This window comes from Scyliorhinus torazame, chromosome 8, assembly GCF_047496885.1.
Source record: "Scyliorhinus torazame isolate Kashiwa2021f chromosome 8, sScyTor2.1, whole genome shotgun sequence".
Classification (NCBI taxonomy): Eukaryota; Metazoa; Chordata; class Chondrichthyes; order Carcharhiniformes; family Scyliorhinidae; genus Scyliorhinus; species Scyliorhinus torazame.
Window position 1 is genome coordinate 140,937,357 of NC_092714.1, and position 11,431 is coordinate 140,948,787.

Consider the following 11,431-nt stretch of genomic DNA (forward strand, 5'->3'; position numbering starts at 1 on the left):
TAGCTCTGTTCCACCATTGGGAAGTGTGCCGTGTCCTAACATTTGTTTTGAAAAAAAAATGGGGGAGCAGTTACATATTGTGACCGATTGTAAGGGTTTAATTGGCCCCAAGAAGGACAGACACCGGATATTAAACCAAGGTAGTTACAGATACTATGCTTGTCTTACAGAACTCCAGAAGCTCCAAGACCGGAGAAAACCAGCAAACACAGAAAAGAAAAGAAAGAGGACAACCACGAGGACTTCGGTCATCGTGCTCAACATCTTTTTGGACTTTTGGTTGCGCGGGAACGCGGACCCTATTACTCCAAACCCCCCTGCCGTTAATGTTTCACTGCCCCGCAGTACCGAGGGCCCAGTCACCAGCCACGCTGCATTATCCTGGTGTGCCAAGTTCATAACTTGGTACTCCTTATCGTACGTCATTGAGGCACTGTTAGCATTGGCCATACTCTGCTGTGCAGTACAGACCATGCACCTCCGCAAATGGAAAAGGAGAGCGTACCGCGCTCGAACCCCGGTATATCGGATCCGATCCCCGATATTCAGCTATGACCAGACCCCAGACTCCCGCGACCTATAAAGAGTATTCACTTGCGTTATTACTGTAAATAAAGAGATGTACAAACGGTTTTCACAAAAAAAAATGTATGATCCTGAGCTTGACTGCCAAGCCAGGAAAGAGTATATTGAATGCTGTGATTGTTGTTGTATGTTTAGGAAGATAGGATAATGCAATGTTTAGTGAGTATAGAGTATTGAGGTAAAATTAGAGGTTCCCCGTTCTATTATTGTTGATACATGCCCCTGCCTGACATAGCGCCCTCAAGAATTGTTTAGGTAAATTTTTGTGCATAGCTAGGGTCAGAGTAGTGGCCATGTAGGAGGTGCCCCCCCCCCCTCGGTCAGGGAAAGAAGAGGACAAAATTTATGTGATCCTTCACGCTTCGCGTTAGGATCACAAGGCGGGTATGTAGCCACGTAAAATGGCTGCATCCCGATTAATTTGGCCAAAACCCGATTTAAAATGGCTAACCGGAAAGGCTGCTGGGAAAAGCAGGTAACAAGACAGAAACGGACAGCTGCAGACAGAATAGCATATTTGGCTCTGGGGAAGTTGGCCCAGATCGATACTCATGGCTATTAACAGCCCATCCACCCAGACATCTGCAGTTTAATCAGCTATCCCCGGGAACAATTGCAACATATTAGCAATTGAATACCGGGCCAGACCTGTCGGCACCTGCAGTGGCCGAAACAAAGGCAGGTGAACGACCACCCCCCGATCGGGGAATCGCCTCGCAATTGGACGTATCGAACCAGTGATTGGGAACAAGTCCAATCACTTGGGACTCAGGGTCAAGGGCCGCCCCGGGAGGCGGGAAGCCCCTGGGCCCTATAAAGTGAGGGGCCAAGTTCAGATCTCGCTCTCTCTCCCTTCTTCGCCTGCTCGAGACCTCCGCAAGAACAGCAACCGGAAACCGTAAGTTTGAGTCCAGTGATCGCTATCTGATAAAGACTCCTAGCCATCGACCTGTAGCAGCCTTTTGAATCCTGCGGGCCAGATCCGATTGGATAAGCCATTTGTTTCCCTGACCTGGTGGGCTCTTCCGAAAGTTAAGTATTGGCCAGTAGTGATAGGTTTATTATATAGATAGTAGGATTATTGTGTAAACATTACTTGTTGTATATACTAAATGACCGTTGATTTCAATCTTACTAAGCGGTGTGCTGACTTATTAATCATAACTTGAACTTGAACCACGTGGCGGTATCAGAAAGATACCTGGCGACTCGTGAGCAAAGGTGACGTAATCAGAGCTAATAAACTAAGGCTAAAAAGAGCAACAGCGGGGATGATGCCGAGGGTGGGGAGGACCCTACCACAGAAGCAGAAGCAGCAGAGGGGGTTGTCGTTGCCGAACCTGCTTCATTATTACTGGGTGGCGAATGTGGACAAGATGCGGCAGTGGTGGGAAGGAGAAGGGGTGGAGTGGGGTAGTATGGAGGAGGAATCTTATAAGGGGTCCAGTTTGATGGCTATGGTGACGGCAGCTTTGCTAATGGTGCTGAGTAGGTATTCAGGGAGCCCGCTGGTGCAGTCAACGGTGAGGATTTTGAATCAGTTGAGGCATTTTAGGGTGGATAGGATGGCGGTGTTAACACCACTGTGCGAGAATCATGGGTTTGAGCCGGGGGGGATGGATAGTGTATACAGGAGGTGGAGGGAAGTGGGGCTGGTCAAGGTGAGGGATCTGTATTTGGAGGAAGGGTTCGCCAGTCTGGAGGAGCTAAGGGAGAGGGTAGAGCTGCCGAGGGGTAGTGAGTTCAGCTATTTGCAGCTTAGGGATTTTGTGCGAAAGGTCTGGAGGGGATTCCCTAGATTGCCGGTATACACCCTGCTGGAGCGACTGCCGCTCCCGGATGTGGAAGGGGAGGGAAGAATTGGGGAGATATACAAGTGGTGGGGGTAGCAGGGAGGCGAGCGGGTGGTGACGATCAAAGAGAAATGGGAATGGGAGTTGGGAGGGGAGATCAATTGAGTAATATGGAGTGAGGCACTGCGAAGGGTAAACGGGACCTCGTCCTGTGCAGGGATCAGTGTGATACAATTAAAGGTGATGCACAGGGTGCGTATGACTGGGGCGAGAATGAGTGGGTTCCTTCAGGGGGTAGCAGATGAGTGTGAGAGGTGTGGGCGGGGGCCAACGAATCACGTGCACATGTTTCGGAGTTGCAAAAAATTTGGAAGATTCTGGGCGGGAGTGTTTGAGGTCTCAGCCGGGATATTGGAGGAGGAGGTGGACCCTGGACCCTTTGGTGACGATATTTGAGGTTTCAGAGAAGCCGGAACTCATGGAGAGGAGGAAGGGCAATGTCGTTGCCTCCGCCTCTCTGATTGCATGGAAGCAAATTTTACTGGAGTGGCGGTTGGCATCGGCACGGGGGGTAGCGGCATGGTTGGGTGACCTGTACGACTTCCTGTGGTTGGGGAAGATAAAGTATGAGTTAAGGGGCTCAGCAGGGGAGTTTGAGAAAAGGTGGGGGATGTTTGTGACCGTGTTTGAGGATCTGTTTATTGCAGGAGGGGGGCGGGGGGGGGGGGGGGGGGGGGGGTGCAAAAGGGGAACATGTTGTACAGACTATATAGTTGATTGTTGGGAAGTATGTTTGCCGGGGTGTTTATTTGCTGTAACCTGTTTTGATACAAGTTTGTAATAAAATCCGAGAACAGTGTACACACCTAGGCGTGTTAATCCCTTTGTTTCCCTTCATAGTCATCATTGCGTACTCCTGTCCTGCCCTCCCTATCCCCCAGTTGCTGCTATCCAGCCTTTCCAATTCATCATTACTTCTAACCCCTGTACCACATTGAAAATTGCGCAAAGTTACTTTTTAAAAAGGACAATGAATTATCGAGCTGAATAATAAAATAAACCCATTATTTACAAATATGATTGGTCCCAGTGTTAGCATTCTGAGCAGCAGGCAGAGTTAAACAAAAGACTTGGCAGGGGAAAATACAGTGCTATTCTAGTCACAGAAATATTGTGTGTTCAGGGAAAATGGAAATGGGAAACACTGAGTCATCAGAGATGAATTCTTTGAAGATTGTTTGTTTGAAAATTAATTTGGAACTGAGATTTTAACTTTAAAAGGATATTTTATTTAATTGGACAACGTCCATATTGAGACACAGTAACTAATCTTTAGATTGTGGCAGGTCTTTAGCTTTTAAACTTAAAGGGGACTGTGTAAGTTTCAGTTTGCACTCAATTTGGGGAAATAAAATATTGTGTATGGGCAATACACTGTAAAACTGACAGAACAGCCACTGAATCATGCACAACTGTGTGGTGTTCTTTGTGTTGCTTATTTCAGGATGGTTGGCGCAGTGTTCACAAAGACCACAAAATAGCTTTAACTTAAAGCTATAAATTTATTAACACGACTAACTTGGATTCAACACGTACAGTTTATTAATAACATCTAAACTACACTCATCTACAGCTAATCTCACTACAGGTTTAAACTATGATCTGCACTCACTTACACTATCTGTACCTCTGACTCTCACAAGCTAACTCCTGCACACACTCTCCCCCACAAGGCTCAGCATCACTGCATTATATAGTTGTAACTGTAGCTCCCTCTAGTGGCTACTCTCAACACTTCATTAACCCTTGCAGATCTGACAGTTATGATAATACCACAAACTGCTGGCTGTGTAGAAACACTCAGGGATAGATTTTTAACTCTGGACAGGATTCAAATAGATGCCTCAGTCATTTATCAGAGGGCCCAGTGAATATGGAGGCAGTGCGGCAATGGGAGATATGGACACATCGTCACCTTCTGCCCTGTGTAGTAGCGGTTTCAAGACCTGTGTATTGAGTTCTTCTACGTGGGGTTATTCCCTGTGGCTCAGCTCAGTACAGAGAGAAACAAAAACACCACAACCTGGACAAGATGGCTATTTAATCAAGCCTATTACGTGTACACGGAGAACAGACTGGATATCTGCCAAGACCTGTTCTACTGAACAAAGAGCCGAGCACTGTAATTATACTACGTTCAAAAATCAATAGCCCACCCCAGTTGAATGCGATCCAATCCCTGAAGCTGCATCTTTTAAACTTATCCAATAGAATTGCAAGCAGTGTTTAAACTTCACCCAATAGAGTCGCAAGCAGCACATGATTGATCATCATCCTGACAGATGCTTACAATCCCAGCAGCTTGCTGACTGTTTGTGAGAAACAGAACAACACAGAACCAGCACCCTGAATTGTTTCACAAAGACAGCATGTCAGAATTAATGTCCTTTTGGTCAAGTTAGCTATCCGAAATCCTATCTGGGTACTTATTACAGCTATGTCCTAAAAATACATGTTTAATGGTTAATAATGATTACTCAGTCCTACAATTCATCTCAATCCTTAATAAAACAACTTATGTAAAACTACTCATGCTAACGATTCAGTTTTAAGAGATATCATCGCTGAACCCCCCCCCCCCCCCTCCTCAAATCCCCCCTTTTGGCCCTTGGCTAGCCCAAGAATAGGCCATTAAAGAGACAAACTGAATTTACTGGAGTCCGGCTGATGTGTGGAATATTCAACAGGTAAGAGCTGCAACAGTTCCCCTGTAACTAGGGGGCGACAGTCTGTCTGCCATTTCCTAATGCGGCGTCTGAGGCAACAGAGCATAATAAAAAAGACGACCAATATAAACAGCCGCAAAAGTACAACCAACAACTTGCGAAATAATACATATCAATGGATGGATATTGGCATTCAGTCCCCAATTCCATATTGTAGAGAAACAGTTCCGCAGCCTTCTCGGCTTGAGTCTGGATGAGCTCCCGCTCCTTGGTCCAGGTGGTCAATTGGCGTCGCCGCCTCCCAAAGTCCTTCCCAATCGGCAGCAAGCGTGGGATGCATGGAAGTCCCTTCTGGCCATATCGGTGAATCCGCTGGTCATCGTCAGTTCGCTCGAGGTCATCCGCGTCCACGATGGGCACATCCCTGTTTGGAGTCAGTTCATGTTGGCCAATGGTAATAGACTCAGATAAATTGGTTAGAACAACATTATGCCCAGGCAGTTCACACACAATGCCTCGCTTGGTATAGTTGTTATACGACGTAACTCATTAATTGTTGTCTGATATGGCTACAACTGTGTAAGTGCCTTCCACACAAGCTGATTGACTTCCTGGCTAAGGGCTGTACCCTGAACCGCAGCTCACAATTGCCCTTTCATAACCTCAATCCCTTCACTTATCTCCGCAATGGCACAGGCGTTCAGTTCCACTATGTCTCCAAAGGCTACAAACAATCCTAGACCACAGCAATAGACTGGTAAGTATAGATTGGCGAGATCAATCATAACTCTTACATGTCCATATCCTGAAACTCGTCACTGATTCATCATCGTCATTGATTCATCAGTGAGGGTCAGAACTTCGGCCTGGTCCCCACCCATAGCCTGTGGAATCCTTGTTTCCTACAACATCCCACCCGATTCTCGGGCTCCTGCGCTGACTGGCTGCCAACCTCACTTCCCCGATACAAAGCTGTTAATCTATCAGATATCATCTCATGATTGTCAGTACGGTTAGGTGCCTGGCAGGGATCTATTCAGTGAATTACCAGATGGTCCCCCATACCTTACTAGTTCACAATCGGGTGATTTGGGCCATCGATGGCATGTAACGTTCTCTGATCGGTCATTTTAAAAACAATGTCATCCTGCCTGGGGGCAAAGGTCCTGCGTCCCAGCTTTCCGTATCACCTGTAACTCCCATGATCCTGGGTTCCCAACTGATCTAGGGCCCAGGTATTTTGGAATTGCACGTAATTCGTATAAGCCGCCCCGCAGGGACATATGGAGTCCTGTTTGTGCTTACACCCCGAGTCCCATCATAATAAAAACCTATACCATTCCTCCCTTTTGATCTCTCATAACATTAACAGCATCCCGACGCACCTGCGTGACATTAGTATACATGCGATCACTGGACTTGACCAGCAATGTCTGGCTCCTTCCGTGTCCCTGGCGAGGTGGTCGATGTTGATGATTGCAACCAGAGATGAGATGGGATCCAGAGGTGTGCTAGCAATAGGGCTCTGTAGGAATAAACAAACACCTTCCGGTGCTCAATTGGTATTATATCATTCGCATCATCGCCACTCCTTCCTCTTATACATCCTCTCTGTGCCTTAGTCCCATATCCTGAGCCACTCTGGTGACCCATCTACAAATCCAGATAAGTCCCATTACAAGTGCCGCAGCTGCCAATGCCATGGCTACCCACCGCTCCTTGGATTCGCTGACCCACCGGAGGGTTCTCTCAATCCTTGTGACTATGGGATGACTCATGAGGGTATGATTTCAACTGCGTCCAGTGCCGCCACCGCGGACTGGGTTTCTCGTCTATTAAGGCACATGTTTGTCCACCGATGATCACTGCATAGGGTCCCTCCCATCAAACCCCTGGTCCCTTTTTACCTGTCATGAGTTTGACCATGACCCTATCCCCTGGTGTCGGTAGTTCTGGGGTTCCTTTCCAGTCAGTTTGGTCCAATCTCTATGCTGTTGTTGCGCAATTACCTGACCCTTAAGGGCATGCAGGCGGTTCACCAGATCTTGCATGCATTGGAGTACAGTGCCTTTGCTTATCTCAAGTTCCACTCCTCCAGTTATCACCTCCTCCGGGAGGCGCATTGCTCTTCCTGGCATTAACTCAAAAGGGGTTAGGCCTGTTCCCCATGCGGGGTGGCTCTTTGTCGCAACAATTTTGCCCATACCCAATTATTCCCTTCCTGCAATATAGCTTTGGCCAGGCTATTTTCAAGGACTGGTTCATCCGCTCTACCATTCCCAAGCTTGGAGGATGGTGTGGGATGTGGAATCTTTGCTGGATTCCAAAAACCCCACAAGCCTCCCTCATGACTTTCCCCGTGAAATGGGCCCCTTGGTCAGAATCCAGTTGAAGTGGGACCCCCCACCTTGGTATTATTTAATTAGCCAATATCAAAGCCACAGTACTAGCAGTGGCATCCTTACACGGGAATGCTTCCACCCACCGGGTGAATTGATCTACAATCACCAAACAGTACGTACCCTGTACCCGAGGCAAAGGCCCAGTAAAATCTTGTTGCAAATTTCCCCCTGGTTCCTTGGGCTGGGGGCTGACTTCCCATTTATCTTGCAGGGACGGCCTGGTTCCACCAGGGTGCACTGTATGCATCGCGAGCAGAATTTCGCCACATCCCTGACCATTCCCTTCCACCACCAACATTCCTTTAATAGTTTGATTATATTGTATCTCCCGGTGTGCGCTTGTCCATGGTCTGTGTCCCACAGGGATTGTTGCACGGCCTCGGAGGCTATTATCTTTCCCTCTCTCCATATTCCGTCTCCCGTTATTTCTCCACCCCCCCCTTTTCCTCCACTAGTTCTTGTTCTTGCACCTGCCTTACATCAAAATCAGCATTGCCTGCGGCCTTCACAGCTGCTATTCCTGGAGTCTGCATCCCCACCCATTCCTGCTCGAATAGGTCTCTTGCAGCCTGATCGGATCAAACTGTTACCTTGCTGCGCATAATTCTCATTTCTCCGATGGGCCTAGACCTTAATCACGGCTACTTCTAAGGGCTGTCGAGCAGCCAGGATCAAGTCCCTGATTAAATTCTCATGCTGTATGTGTCCTCCACTGGAGGTCACAAACTCCTGTCTACTCCAAGCTGTCATATAGGCAGGAACTACGCCAGAAGCGTCCCAACTGTCAGTGTATACATTGATTAGCTTTCCCTTGCCCCATTCCAGGGCCTTCGTTAGAGCTATTAATCCAGCTATTCGTGCTGAGTGGTTCCCGGGTATCTGTTCTCCTGCAACCAACTCACTTTCACTATCCACTACAGCCCATGTCGTACCGGGGCTCCCCTGCTATATGCTTCCTTGCTCCATCCACATATAAGTTGCTCACTCCCTCTCCCACCAGTGGCTCTTCTGCCAAGCCTCCACTAGTGTCCTCTGTTCCACAACACATTCATGCTCCGTTCCTTGTATTGTTAACCCTATCGCGGGACTTTCCCTCATATCTTTACAGATTTCCACATGTCTGTCCCCAGGGAAAATATTAGCTTCCCACTTTGAGAGTCTACTACCCGAGACACCCTGCAGTCTTCCAGCCTCTAAGAATTGAACAATAGTATGAGGGCTATGGAGGATTATCTTACCCATCAAGGCGATGGATTCGGATGCATTTATTGCCCATGAAGTGCACGCCAACACCCGCACACATTGGTGCATGCCTGTGGCTACTGCATCCATTTTGGCAGAGTAATATCCCACTGGTCTTAATTCATCCCCATGCCTCTGGGCTACTACATTGGCCTACATTCTACTAGCCTCCTGGCAGAAGATGTGGAATGGCTTACTGAGGCCCACCACCCCAGGTGGCTTCACCATTACTTGTGTAGATTGGAAAAGCCTGCATCTCCTCCCCGCACTCTACTTTGTCTTTGCTGGCCCTTCCCCACTTTGCTAAATCTTGTAGGGGTTTCACAAGGATTGCTTACCCCTCCACTAGATTTTAAATTATGCTGGCTATTGCTGCATTACTGAAAGTCACTTAGAAATTCTCAAATGCTTGAAGCTACTGCAAATCTTGTTCCACTGGCAGTTACCTAAAAAGTAAAACACAAAAGATCCATTCGGAAAAGTCAATATTCATATTCGCAATTCCTGTCAAAAGAAGACCTGTCAATTCAAAATTAAAATTCTTAATGCCTGTAAAAAAACATCTTCAGCTGTTACCAGGCAAGGGTTAATTGTCTGCTGGATGAAGAGAGGCGGGGTATAAGCCTTTAACTGGACGTCATTAGTCATCACCCTCCTTTGTTTGACCTAACCAGAAACACGAGGAGAGATTTTTAACAGCCACTAATCTACACCCATTTTTGGTCCCTCAAACTTTTTTTCCTTTCTTTCGACCAATATCAATTGCATCAGGAATAATTATGTTTCAACCTGACCCAAAATTTTAACACAAAATCAATCCAATACAGGATCAGACAATCAATTCAAATATCTCAAACTCCAAGCAATCTTGTTAAATCAAAATGGCCTAATTCTTACATGTGTGAATTTATATCCGGATTAAAATTCCCACATGTGGTTCAGAATAATCCTGGAATCATGCCTCTGGCCAGAAAACATGACTTCAGTTTTCTGTCAACTGTTTGGACTTGAAGCACTTAAATGATTAAACATTTTTAAAAATGCAATTTCAGGAAGCAAGTGTTTTGAAACAAAAATAATCATTCCTCAGAAAGATAACACTAAATAATAACATTACCCCACAAATCTCCTCCAAACAAATGAAACATGATACTGCTGCTCGTAAAGTTCACAGCAGCCTTTGTTCTTGCTGAGCTGCAAGCTGGCACTCTCCCGGTTACAGTAATGAACAAGGCTCACTATCCTTTTTTCATTAGAAAACTTAAACCGTTCGTTTGATTCATTTATCTTTTTTTTTCCATTTAATCCAATTCCCAACACCTGATTTCATAGGCATGACCAACCCTTTAGTAAATTTAAATCTTAAGGCATTTCACCCAAACCTTTGTTCCCTCAGAGGGGTGATGCATGCTTAGAATTTCTACGTTTAACTTGCGTTATTGAATTCCCATACATCCACAATTCAATCTTGTATCAAGTAATTTACACGCATGTTTCGGGGCAATTTAAAAACCAATTAATAGCATGCTAAAACAGTTAACTTTTGTGCTCCAATTCATGTATCTTTGTCATTTCTTTGTACTCCCCTTTTATCCATAGCTGCTCTAAGCAGTGGGGTTTCAAATCCTGTTACACAGACAACCTCAGAATAATGACACCAGCTTTGTCTGGTTGGTCACTTACTCTGAGCCCCTCTGGGGTTCCCTGTTTTGGCCTCCATCGAATATCGTGGGGCTGTACCCTTTCCAATCTTTTTAACGCGTGGCGGTTTATCCTGCTCTGCTCATCGGCGTGGCACAAAAGTCCGTCTTTGCCCACCCAACATTACCACGTTCTCGGTGTTGTGTGTGTCCACTGCTACCTACTCGCAACTTTCGCACAACTTAAGGATCCGACCACCTGATCCGTAACTCCCCTATCCACTGGGTGGTAAATTGAAATGTACTCACCCGTATTTAGGAGGCGGATCATTCTGTCAGAATCCTGTGTACACCCTGCTCGCAGCGCCAAATAATGTAGTAGCGGTTTCAAGACCAGTGTATTGAGTTCTTCCACGTGGGGTTATTCCCTGTGGCTCAGCTCAGTACAGAGAGAAACAAAAACACCACAACCTGGCCAAAATGGCTATTTAATTAAACTTGTTATGTGTACACGGAGAACAGACTGGATATCTGCCAAGACCTGTTCTACTGAACAAAGAGCCGAGCACAGTAATTATACAATGTTCAAAAATCAATAGCCCCCCCCCCCCCCCAGTTGAACGCGATCCAATCCCTGAAGCTGCATCTTTTAAACTTATCCAATAGAATTTCAAGCAGTGTTTAAACTTCACCCAATAGTGTCGCAAGCAGCACATGATTGATCATCATCCTGACAGCTGCTTACAATCCCAGCAGCTTGCTGTCTGTTTGTGAGAAACAGAACAACACAGAACCAACACCCTGAATTGTTTCACAAAGACAAGGAGCGAGATTCCACGACCACCCGCCGGGTCGGAGAATCGCCGGGGGCTGGCGTGAATCCCGCCCACGCCGGTTGCCGAATTCTTCACCACTGGATATTCGGCGGGGGCAGGAATCGTACCACGCCGGTTGGAGGGCCCCCCCCCCCCCCACGATTCTCCGGCCCGGATGGGCCGAAGTCCCGCCGCAAAAAATGCCTGTCCCGCCGGCGTAGATTAAAC

The 11,431-nt window shown here is 46.8% G+C and overlaps 1 long non-coding RNA gene across 3 annotated transcripts; it reads right to left on the reverse strand.

The window, feature by feature from the left end:
* Nucleotides 1-5,042: 5,042 nt before the first annotated feature.
* Nucleotides 5,043-10,893, reverse strand: LOC140428779 (uncharacterized). 3 transcript variants are annotated; one of them, XR_011948878.1, is made up of 3 exons: nt 10,698-10,893; nt 6,490-6,629; nt 5,043-5,528 (listed from the first exon to the last, which is right to left on the reverse strand). It is a non-coding gene; the product is annotated as an uncharacterized lncRNA (long non-coding RNA). The 3 variants fall into 3 exon arrangements; XR_011948879.1 differs by lacking the exon at nt 10,698-10,893 and adding an exon at nt 10,432-10,634; XR_011948877.1 differs by lacking the exon at nt 10,698-10,893 and adding an exon at nt 9,866-9,999.
* Between the last annotated feature and the right edge of the window lie 538 nt (nt 10,894-11,431).